This window comes from Pinus tabuliformis, chromosome 2_2 (genome assembly GCF_031772625.1).
Source record: "Pinus tabuliformis cultivar Carrire ecotype Pingquan chromosome 2_2, CPIR1, whole genome shotgun sequence".
Classification (NCBI taxonomy): domain Eukaryota; kingdom Viridiplantae; phylum Streptophyta; class Pinopsida; order Pinales; family Pinaceae; genus Pinus; species Pinus tabuliformis.
In genome coordinates this window covers 1,171,844,883-1,171,857,355 of record NC_142300.1, presented here as the reverse complement: position 1 = coordinate 1,171,857,355, position 12,473 = coordinate 1,171,844,883, and positions in this window count along the sequence as shown.

The following is a 12,473-nucleotide window of genomic DNA, read 5'->3' as shown; positions in this document are numbered from 1 at the left end:
GAAAGCTACTAAACTTATTCTAGATGACCTAAAGATAAATGAGGTATGTATGCTTGTGCTTAATATTATAATGTCATGTTGTATGGTTGTAGATAACATGGATCACTACTTCTATCTTGAGAAGCATGATTGAAGGAAAAAGTAATCTCCTCCTATAATAGGTTGCCAAAAGGCATTAATCACACTAGATGAAATCAACATAATATGTCCTCATATGAAGTATGAGGTGGTTGGCTACAATTAAGTAACTTTGAAGCTCCTGGGAAAAGAATGTGTGAAGAAAGGAAGGAAGAGATCATGAGATATGAAACCACAATAAAAGTAATCAACATCCAAAAAGAGAAAGGAGGTCTGACTAGGAAATCTCCTGGAAAGATATGAAAGACTCTGATGGAAGTCTAAAAAAGATGGAGACCCTTCACAATGGATATCTTTGGGAGATATGTGAACATGTATGAAGGATGATGATATCTACAGGAAGATGTCATGATGAAGAGCCATCTCGTAAGGTACTATTTAATTTAATTTTATGTTTTGATTTCTTAAATAATATCTAGATGAGTTAATGCAAGGATAATGGAACAAGAGTTGTAAATGCAAGTACAACTAGAATTCATGTGGTGAAGGGAAATTACTTAAAGAAGCATGATGAGAAAAAAGTAGCCATACGAAGAAGGTTGTAGATATGTACCAAGAAGGCCACTTTCCATGAAGAAAGGAATGACATGTCGAACCAAGAAAGAAAGTCATCAATGGCTAATCCCTTACAAAGAAGAAGCTTGACTTACTTTCATGACATCAAGGAAAGAAATTGATAAAGAAGATAAAGGATTCACGAAGAAGAATTTGTTGATGAAAAGAGAGTCTCCAGTTGAGAGGGAACCCTAATAAGTCCCTAATTCAGAGGGAGCTTGGGTACATTCCTATACAGGAATGGGCATATCTTCCCTAGTTGAGAGGGAGAGATAGAATAATTCTTGTCTTCAATTGGGAAGAAAGAATGAAGGATTGGATAATCATCTGGCATCCGATACTCTTTGAGGATGTGTAAGGAATCCAAGAAAAGAGTAGGCAAGAGGACCAATATTCTTTGAGGGTTGGGAAACCAAGATAAGAATAGTCTGAGAAGGTCATACTCAGTGAACACCCAGGTGGGTATGTATCTTGAGAGACAATGATTAAGGTGTCTATAGTCATTGGTTTTGCCAAAATTGTGCTCTGATCTGATGAGAGATAGAGTTGTCACTCAAGGCCTTGTTGTGGAAACAATGTTGGTTACTATGATGCTAAAACAGATGGGTTAACAATTGGACTCTTCTTATGAAATCTCTTAAAAGTGATTGACTGTGACCAGGTATCATAATGAATACCTCCCTACTTAAGAGCTAGTTTTGTACAATGTAACTATGTTTGGTCTTCATAATGACTTGTAATACTTGCATCATGGGTTTCATGAGAAAGAATTTTTTATTATAGCTCAATGACTTCTTCTTGATGTCTTTAGGGGTTTGTCATCTTGTAATTAATGTATAATTTAGAGTCATATGAAGTTTTTTAACAGTGTCTATGTAAAAGTCCTCCAGTCTAGACAAGCACAATCATCCTATGCCAGCTTCAATATATATATATGATGAAGACTTCATTTCAGCTTCAAATGTAGACACACGCTTTGGATAAATATGAACCTCAATATATATATATATATATATATATATATATAAGTGACATGTCGGCTTGCTTATGATACATGTCGGTTGACAAAGGATAGGTCAGCTTAAATATATGCATCAACCACTATATAAAGGTAGCTCAGATCATAACACCCACACAGTTTTTGTATCACTAAGATTCTCGCAAAGAAACACAGTTTTTAGATCACTCTAATATTTTTGGATCATAACACAGAATGATAGATTCAGGTATGTACCACAGTGGAACAATTCGAATGTCCTAGAAGAATTCAGATGTCAAGTGGAATAGTTCGGATGCCACAAAAGAATTTGGATTTTACAGTGAGATAGTATCGGATGGGTCATAAAGAGATTGTTTCAAATGAATAAGGACAAACTTCGGATGGGTTTCACTACTACATCATAATGATAATGCTACTAAGTGCTACAAGGTGCTACAAGGAAGGATGATTGTGTCTTGATCTAGGAGAGGTAGCTCCGGCCAATTATATTTGTCAAGGTCAGTGTACTCATCTAGTGAAGAATCTATAAGAAGGGAGTTGTGGGTTTTCCTCTCAAGAGGAGAGGTTTTAGCCATGGCTTGAAGCCTAATCATTGTGTCATTGTTCTTATTATTTTTTACTGCTATTTGATGTATTTCACATAAATAATAATAAAGGACAACGATAATACAAGAAGAGTTACACAAATAGTAATCATGTAAGAGAATTTAAAATAATGTTTTCCCTACTCAATTCTTAACATAGGGTCCATTCTTGTTGACATTCCCATTATAAATTACAAGGTTCAAAAAATCATGACAGTGGGTGATGTCCTGATAACAAGATTCCATAGCAGGAACCATGAGTTGACTGTCCCACATACCTTCATTTTCTTGAGTTCATGATAGTAGGGAATGAGGGTGGTAGAGGTGGGTGATAACCTAACTATTGGAAAAAATACAGAGAATGGGGGTGAATTAGTATTTACAAATCAATAAATTTTTCATTTCCATAATAAGATTTATATATGCTACTTCAAAGAAGGGATCTTGCGTGTGTACGCAATTGTTCTTAAGGAAACCAAGGTATATCTAGTGAAATTATGATTCAGTTAATTCATCATATGTTGATCTTTAATCAGTGCATTAGTACTTTATTAAACACTAAATAGTAACCATGTGCAGTAATAACATAATAAACCATCACACATAAGAAACACACATGAACACCAAGATTTAAGGTGGAAACCCAATGTGGGTGAAAACCACCTATTGTTGTCGTCTTTGTATTCTTTTAATAATAAAAAAATTTGTTTACAATCTTGTACTTGTACAGACTCATACTAGTATGCAGGCACCCACCTGCAGAAGGCTACGACCTTCTCTCATTTTCCATCTTCTTCTGGAAGGGAGCTACAACCCCCTTGTTCTTGTACTAGATGATATATTTACTAGTACGTAGGCTTCGACCTATAGAAGGCTATAACCATCACTCGTTCTCCAGTTGCTATTAGAAGGGAGCTCCAACCCCCTTATCAAATCTCCAACCACTACTGGCAGGAAAGTTTGACTTCCTCAGTGAAGGCTCCAACCCTTAGTATCCTCCAGGGACCACGTTTCATAAATTTCCACACTAGATGCTCCTGGTACACAATAATACGCATGAAGGACTCGTTTCATCAAATTTTCATACTGGATCCATTAGTAACATTGAAGCTCAAAATCAATCACCATTGCAATACAACCATCAAATACATCTGCATCTACCAATCACTGAAATCTAATCAATCTCTGATATAACTAAAAAAATCAATCACTAAAACCTCTGAACCTCTGATACAACTGAATCAAACAATCATTGAACCTCTGACACAATTGAGTCAACCATTCATTCAAACCTAATCAAATTAAACCAATCAACTCGAACAAACATATCACTATAATGAGTACACATATCTGAACCAAGAACATTGCATCAACAACCAGAACTAATTGTAACCTCAAATGACATGTGTCAGAATGTATACTCTCCTTTAATGAAACAAACCTGCGTGTATATGTTACTCCCTTTTTCCCAACTTGCATATACCTCGAAATATACTGAATCATAAAACCTTTGAGCCACAAACTATACCAATCAGTGACATTCTGAAGGTCTACTGTCATATTATAGAGTTCTAAACAGATAGAAACAAGGATCACCCTTCTTTCTCAATCAATTAATCAATGAGACACAAACTATTTATGCATTCAATTTTACTTTCAGATCTAAGAAGACTTCATTGACAGACAGTAGTAATACAACATCATTGATCTGATAGATTAGTCATCCTTGAGCATCAGGCTTTTCTTTTTCATACGCTACTTGGAAGCATTGAATCAGCGTGTATACACACATTCACCAATGTGAACTAGCATATAGATCTGCGAATACTTACTTATAACTTCGCTGCAATTCCCAACTTTAGACATGCCCAGATCATCACATATAAAGGATAAAACATGTGTTAGCAATCAGATCTAGCCCATCCATTATCAAATCAGATAATGATAAGTTATTATGGTCCTGATCGATCATTAGATCTCATCCATCATCAAATGCTTAGGTGCATATTTAGTCTAGATCAAGAGAAGCATCAGAAACCCATAACATGCATATTTGGTTTTGATCTAACACTTCATAAGATATTCATTACTTATGGCCTTATCCCTTTTATCTTCTCCTCCTTATATAGTTTTAGGCCTTTCTAAATACCTTGGACCAAAACCACTTAGGACCAATACCTTAGACCAATACCTTGGACCAAATGCCTTGGACCAATACCTTGGACCAAATACCTTGGACTAATACCTTGGATCAAAACCTTGGACTAAAACCTCAGACCAATACCTAGGACCAAATACCTCAAACCAATACCTTGGACCAAATACTCAGAGCAATATCTTGGACCAAAACCTCAGACCAATACCTCAGACCAAATACCTTGGACTGAATACCTTGGACCAAAACCTTGATTTTCCATCCCATACGTTTTTTTCCTTCTGTGAAAGTGCGTGCATACGTATTCACTTCTTCCATTCCATGAGCCCATGTGTATACACTACCTGGACAAGGTGAACCAAGGTATACTTTGTAAACCATTCTCTTTCTTCAATTTCTTGATTCTGATTTGTAGTCCTTTTTTCCTTCATCCTATTCTATTGTACCATTACTTTGTTCCCTTTGAATAGACTTGTTATAATGCGATTTTCCATATTGCTTTTGAAATGATTCCTTTGAACTATGTTTCATTTTCTCACATCTATAAACACAATTTCCATGCATTCTGTCGCATCTAATATCTCTCTTGTAGATTCATCTAGTTACCATATACAAGTGAGTTGTTTTGCTACAAGTGGGTTGCCATCAAGTACAACACATGTATCATAATGCCAAAAATCTCCCGCTTTGGACTTGATGGAAACCATGTTGGTGTTGATTAATGAAAGTTGTAGAAACTACTAGATATAACACTCAACACCAAAATACTCTCCCCCTCTGACATATAGGGAAAAGGGCAGACGAAGATACTCTCCCCCTTTGATATGAAGGGTAAAGGGTTAACCAAAATGAATACTTTCATATATGAGCAGTTGAATATGAACATTGATCATGGTCCCCCTAGGCACATGCTGAATTCTCTGATTAAAGCCCCCCTTTGTACATGCTGAGATGCACTATGCCATCCATGCTCCCCTTCAGCACATGCAAAGTCTGCAAATATATTTTCTAAAAGAATAACGTGACTCTATAACTCAACTATGTGAGTTATGACCTTAATATCACCAATGTCTCATACATACATCAACCTCCCAACCAAGCCGTGATATACCAAATTTGACTCATCTACGCAACCAAGTGGGTATATACCAAATGTTTATACATGACTGAAATATAGCAATTAGTACATCCTTCCCATGCATAGTGGGGGTACAAGTTACATCATATGAACAAGAAGGACTCATTAAAAGACTACGACAGACATAGACATATTATTACATCATGGGTCTTTATATGACCTTTACATCGAATGATATACATGACATTTATACCAGAGACCAAAGATCTAAACAAGACCATGATAGTCATCAGCAGCCATGTATGATCTTCACTGTAAGCATTTGCCAGCAACATCTAGGCCAACAACCTATATATGTCCATCATTAGTTCCCAAGATATGAAAATGTATTTATCATCAACCTATGACAAAGTATGTTGCATATAGATATCAACTCATCCTCTTCAGCTCATCAAGATCAACTTGCTTTGTTTCCTTAGTAGAAAGAGCCTTATCATAACCTTCCATGAATCAACTAAGAATATGTCATATCTCCAAGCAATAACACAAAATAATTCTCATCATATCATATGTATGTGAAAACACCATAGTCGTCATAGTATCATCATCCAAAAATGCATGATCTTTCCACAATAACCCTCAATATATCAACCATGTATCATCACTAAGAGACATCCCACATCTGATAAGCATCAACCACGATAATCAGCATATGTGGGTATCAAACCTATCATCATAAAGTAAGAAGTCAACATCATTATGTGACTAAGTAAGCCATGTCTCCAAATATATATGTCTTCATGAAACCCGTAATATCATATTCTCTTCGCCAACCAACAATATTTATCAATATGCATAATGTGTATCCATCAAAGAGATAGTAATATGTATCTTGCTTCTTTTTAATGTGGAAAGAAAACCATCAGCTCACAATCATTTGTCAAACTTTCTTGATACCATCAACATCAGCAATCCTCAACCATGTGAGAGGAAAGAACTATACGAATCTTGCATCATAATTGCACCATATGAACTTTATGCATCTTTGAAGGCATGATGAAAACAACATAAAATAAATGAGTGGTTCATCATCAAATAATGAAGTTATGTACTCAAGCTTTCTACTTCTCCTTGTCCTTATGAAGATCACCATGTAAGAAACATATCATATGTACTGTAGGCATCATCAAAAGGTTTATCCACAATCATCCATAAATCTGATCTGAATAACAACTATGTGGCTCAAGCAATATAAGTATCATCTAAGATTTCATCATAGGTAACTCATGATTGCAACATAGCATGATGTGTCATTTAAAAACTTCAGCCACATAAGCATCATAACCATTGATAAGAATCATTAGGTACCAAGGAATTCTAAACATGATCCCAACAATGCATTATTAGAAGCATAACATATTCTCCCCTATAACTTGTGCCACTCGTTCACTGTCAGATCTGACCATTGCATATATCAGTAAGAAATATCAAGGCATCGTCATCAATTAGATATACATCAAGTCATCAATAAATTATGCGGATCAAAAGCACTTCTAAATAACATCCACAAACTATAGTCATCAATCAACAAGACAGAAAAGATAATTGATAGTTGTCTGAACCATATCAGATCATTTTTTTGCATCTGTCCCACTGCTTCTTCATCAACCCAACATATACGCAATTGTGTAGCTTCAAGCTTGCATATATATGTGATTTGTTTACATTATAATTGTGTATGAGAATTAGAACACTGAAATTTCATATTCTTAGTTTCTCTTGAGACTGTTCTATCTGTATACTGAGTTATGCCACATGTTTTGGGCTGTACTTCCTTCTTCTTCCATACCTTGGAATTTAATGATGTTTTCTCCTTTTGAAGTGATGGCTGAAATTTTCTCTTGCATTCTTTTGCTATATGACCAAACATGTTACAAGCATAACATCTTATATGTTTCATATTCCCTCTATAGCAATTAATGGCTTTGTGATCAAACATATTGCAGGAAAAACAACATCCCTTAAAGTACCTGGAAGTTGATGATCTTTCTGTGTGACTGTTATTAGCTTGAACCATTCTACTTCTGAATCTCACTACAACATGTCTAAAATTATGACATATAAAACATTCAACATTATTCATCAGAGGAAAGAATCGATTAACACTTCCATATTTAGGAGTAAATGATTTTCTTTGAAGGCTTTCTTTCCTTGGTTGTTGATGGGGTTGACCTCTTATCTCCTTGTTGAGCATTTCAGATTTTGTAATAGAGTTCCTTGCTTCATTTTGTGAGATAGATTCACCTTTAATAGTTTCATGAAAACCAAGACTAGATTTGACGGCAAGAGATCTTTCACTACTAAGAATATCATTGAAAATATTGAGAATATCATTGAAAATATTAGTACTATATTGAAATCTTAAAAGCTTATCCTTTTCTTCTAATTTACCTCAACCTGATATTGTTCTTCATTTTCAAGATATTTCTCCTTCATGATTCCTTCAGCCTTTCTTCCTTCTTCCACTTATTGCCTTGATTTGAGAACTTCATTTTGTTGTTCTTCAAATGCTTGGAGTAGTTCTTCATTCTGCTTATTTGAATTTTTGAGATCTTATTTTAGAGAAATGACCATAGCGTCAAGACCTTCATAGTAGCTGGTTCTTTTTATAAGTTCCTTGGTTGTTGTGTCCTTTTCATTCACTTCATTTCTCAGTGATGTCACTTCATCTTGCATCTTTTGACTTTGATCTTCCTTTTCTTTGTACTGCTTCTTTATTTTGTTTCCTTCCTCCTACTGGGATTTTAACCTGGTAACTTCTTCTTTGTAGGAACATCCTTTTTATCAATTAGCTCTTTATGATCTCTAATTGTGTCTATGAGATTTTTAAATTTTGCTTCTATTTGATTTATTTCTCTTTCACCCAAAATAGAAAATTCAGTTGTTTCGATATCACATTCATTACCTGCAAATGAATAGAGAAATGTATCACTGGAAGACAATAAATTCATACCTGATAATTCTTTTGCTTATTCATCTTCATTCTAAGGTGATTCTGAATCTAAAGAGTTTCTTCCATATAGTGGCCAATCGTCTCTCCCATTGTCACAGTTCCTTTGATATGTTTTCTTCTTCTAAGGTGATTTCTTCTTTTGCTTCTTTTCCATTGTTACTACGGATCTCCTTCATGTGATCAAGCTTCTACCAAAGGACCTACTTTGATACCAATTTTTGGAAATAACACTAATAGGGGGGGTGAATCAGTATTACCAAATCAATAACTTTTTCATTTCCATAATCAGATTTATATATGATACTTCAGAGAGGGGAACTCATGTGTGTATGCAACTATTATTAAGGCAACCAATGCATATCTAGTGAACTTATGATTCAGTTAATTCATCATATGTTGATCTTTAACCAGTGTATTAGTACTTTATTAAACATTGAATAGTAGCCATGTGCAGTAACAAGAGAATAAACCATCACACATAAGCAACACACATGAACACCAAGATTTAAGGTGGAAACCTAGTGTGGGTGAAAACCAACTGCTGTTGTCATCTCTGTCTTCTTTTAATAATAAGAAAATATGTTTACAATCTTGTACTGGTGAAGACTCATACCAATACGCAGGCACCCACCTATAGAAGGCTACAACCTTCTCTCATTTTCTAGCTCCTTCTGGAAGGGAGCTATAACCCCCTAGTACTTGTACTATCCAATATATTTACTTGTATGTAGGATCCAACCTACAAAAGGCTAAAACCTTCACTCATTCTCCAGCCGCTACTGGAAGGGAAATCCAACCCCCTGATCAAACCATCAGCCACTACTAGAAGGAAGCTTCGACTTCCTCACTAAAGGCTCCAACCCTCAGTATCCTACAGGGACCACGTTTCATAAATTTTCATACTGGATGCTTCTGGTGATGATGGTGGTGGTTAAAGTCCCCAAATTGGTCTATCGGACCTATAATTTTCTTAGTTTTTAATTATATGGCTCCTCGTCTTTCTTGGCGAGATTGGTGCTGTAGCTTTTTTTTTTTTCTCTACGGTCTTCCAACTTCCTTTATCTTGCATCTCCTTCATCTGTTTTGGTTCTTGGGACATTGGTGTCTTAGCTTCGTGATCTATTGTGTTCGTCATTTTGAAGATAGTCGGAGAAGAAGTTTGGTCTAGGAGATCTGCTTTGCTGTTAAATGAATATTTATTTTGTGTGGTATTCGAATCCTCGTAACTATTGATTTGTTGGGTGGGGCTTTCTCCCTGCTTCTCTTGAGAGTTGTTTCTTTATTTCCCGATTTCTTGTGATTCAAAGTTTTCTCTAGAGTATTCTTCTTTGATGACAGTGTAGTGTTATTTTTGTGCTCCTTCCCACCATGTAGATCTATGCTGGTTTTTTCTAGCAGAATTTTTGTGGGAGGATTTTGGGAAATTTTTAGCTAGATGCCCTGTCTCAAAGCATGATTGACATCTGAAGAGGACCTTTCGTAATCGAGTTTATGGTCCCACACATAGTCTTTATTTGTTAGGTTTATTTCAGCTAGGAATCCGGCACTGAAATCCATTTCTACGCAGATGCCTGCATAGGTGGTTCTAGCATATTCCTCTGTTTCTGGGCACCTGCAGTAAAATTTCCCAATTGCATTTCCAATGGCTTTTAGCAAGGAGAGATTCCAGAGATGCAAGGGTAGGCTTCGCAATCTCACCCAAACTGGTGCTGAGGTTATGACTGTTGTAGAGGGATCGAATGATGCGTTCCATGCCTTCATGAATAGACCTGATTTTTCCCAAAACCAAGGGCCGGAATCTAAAATACATTGTTTGCTTTTAGGATTTTCAAAATCTACTATGAAGAAACCCCTAGCACAGGGGTAGATATTAATTTCATCAGAAATGACAAGCTTCCATACCTCTGAGATCCAATTTTGGAGAGCTGTCAGCCGCAGCCAAAAACCATTAAACTGACAGATTAGGGCACTTTTGGAAAACTTCAAAGCCTCATCGAGTGAGGCCTAGACCACCTGGACAGTAGGCGTCGGGGCTTCACTGACGATATGGGAAGGAGCTTTCCCTCTAGAAGCGGATGAGCCAACAACGATTTTCGCGAAGCTGGGAGCCATATTTTACTTGCCCGTAGAACCCAGCTGCAGAGAAATAAAGCAGAAGGTAAGATTAGATCTAGATCTAGCCACAAAATATTAGATCTAAAACCCAAAATGTGCAAATAAACTTATTCACTCAAAATTTTCAAATGCTGGTGACTAACTAGATCTCACCTAAACAGCGAGCGCAGATCATATCACCACATCCACTATAACTAAGATCACCACATGTCCCTTTCAAAACCATCCAATTCTCGATTAATTTCCTTATTGTATCACAATGGCCACGAACAAGGCATGGAGCATGAGTGGCGCAGTCATCTGCATTTGCATTTGGGCGTGCATGGGGGTTTTCCTCCACCAACCAGCTTCGGCTACAATGGACTGCAACACCATCACTCAGCAGATCACATCCTGCGCCATGTATCTCACCCAGGGAACGTCGGTGCCACAGGAAGACAGCTCTTGCTGCCAGGGCATTCAGAGCGTGTATGGCGACGCCACCACCACAGAGGAAATACAACACATCTGCACCTATCTGAAGAACAAAGCCATCAACTACAATCTCAACAGCAGAACTTGTGGCAGAATGGAAAAACCCAATTTTACGGCAGAACGAAAGAACCCAGAAGATCGCAGAATCAAGTTTGAATTTCATAAATTCTCATAGTGGTACACAACATTACACATGAAGGCCTCGTTTCATCAAATTTTCATAGTGGACCCATTAGTAACATTGAAGCTCAAAATTAATAACCATTGCAATACAAGCATCAAATACATCTGCATCAACCATTCATTGAAACCCAATCAATCTCTGATATAACTGAAACTCAATCATCAATATCTGATATAACTGAAATAATCAATCACTGAAACCTCTGAACCTCTAACACAACTGAATCAACCATTCATTCAAACTTAATCAAATTCAACCAATCAATTGGAACAGACATATCATTGTAACCAATACACAAATTTGAACCTAGAACACTGCATTAACAACCAGAACTAAGTGTAACCTCAAAATTAATGTGTCAAAATGTATACGCTCCTTTAATGAAGCAAACCTGTGTGTATACGCTACTTCCTTTTGCCCAACTTTCATATACCTCTAAATATAGTAAATCATAAAACCTCTGAACAACAAACTATACTGATAAGTGACATTCTAAAGATCTACTGCCATATTACAGAGTTCTAAATAGATAGAAACTAGGATCACCCTTCTTTCTCAATCAATTAAACAATGAGACACAAACTCCTTATGCATTCAGTTTTACTTTCAGATCTAAGAAGACTTCATTGACAGACAATAGTAAAACAACAACACTGATCTGATAGATCAGTCATCCTTGAACATCAAGCTTTTCTTTTGCATACGCTACTTGGAAGAGTTGAAGCAGCTTGTATACGCAACTTCACCGAAGTGAACCAACGTATAGATCTAAAAATACTTACTTATAACTTCGCTACAATTAACAACTTCAGAAATACCCAGATCATCACATATAAATGATAAAACATGTCTTAGCAATCAGATCTAGCCCATCCATTATCAGATCACATAATGATAAGTCATTATGATACGGATCCATCCCTAGATCTCATCCATCATGAAACAATCAGGTGCATATTTAGTCTAGATCAAGAAAAGCATTAGAAATCCATAACATGCATATTTGCTTTTGATCTAACACTTCATAAGATATTCATTACTTATGCCCATATCCCTTTGATCTTCTCCTCATATAGTTTTAGGCCTTTCTCAATACCTTGGACCAAAACCACTTAGGACCAATAAATTGGACCCAATACCTCAGACCAAATAACTTAGACCAATACCGTAGACAAAA